Raw genomic sequence first — 835 nt, 5'->3', positions numbered from 1 at the left:
GTGGGAGACACTCTACCAGCCTGTCTTGATGGGCTATTTAACAACCACCCTGCAACTGAGATTCTTCTCATTTGCCTTCACACATATCTAATCTGAGGACAGAGTTAGAAGACACAGGGATAGAAAAGGTTCTGGGATTCCCTCCCCGCTCCCACGGCCTGCAAACGTTCAAAAGGAATCTGCTTCTCAAGGGACTGGCTCCCATCTGCTTGTGATCTCCTGCCGCGGGAAAGTGTGAGTACCTCGCACAAATTAGAGAAATCAGAGGCAGCCACTTCAGACCGTGCGCAGGCAGCAGGATGCCAAGTGGCAGGAGAACCACTTGCCAAAGCGAAAATTAACAAGCTTCTTGGGTTGAAGGTTTTAATTAAAAAATGTGAGAGAATTATTTCCTTAATTCAGCTACTTCTAAGTAATCACTCTCCCCTGTGCAGCCCTGAGATTTTATCTATGGCTTATTTAATGGATGGTCTCTACAGCCCAAGCTGCACGGGACCAGAGGTGGAATTTTGGGACTTGCTTCTGAGATGAGGTGGTCCTTTTCTGGGTTCCATGCTGGGATCCCAGATCTTTCATACTGTGCATTTCCTCTGGCACATTGCAGCCCTTTCAATGCCAGTGGTGCACTGTTGGCTTCTCTGGTGCCTTTGTAGTTTACAGTTCCCTGCTGGGGATGACCAGAGGCAGCAGTTGACCTAAACTCATGTCTCCCTCTTCCATTCTCTGATTCAGTGCACTGGCTTTGGATACTCAAGCCAGGATACGGGAACACCCTTGATTCCTGGGACAGATCTCTCTCTCTCTCTCTCTCTCTCTCTCTCTCTCTCTCTCTCTC

The sequence above is a fragment of the Octodon degus genome, unplaced genomic scaffold (genome assembly GCF_000260255.1).
Source record: "Octodon degus isolate 3935 unplaced genomic scaffold, OctDeg1.0 scaffold00079, whole genome shotgun sequence".
Classification (NCBI taxonomy): Eukaryota; Metazoa; Chordata; class Mammalia; order Rodentia; family Octodontidae; genus Octodon; species Octodon degus.
This window is presented reverse-complemented; position numbering follows the sequence as displayed.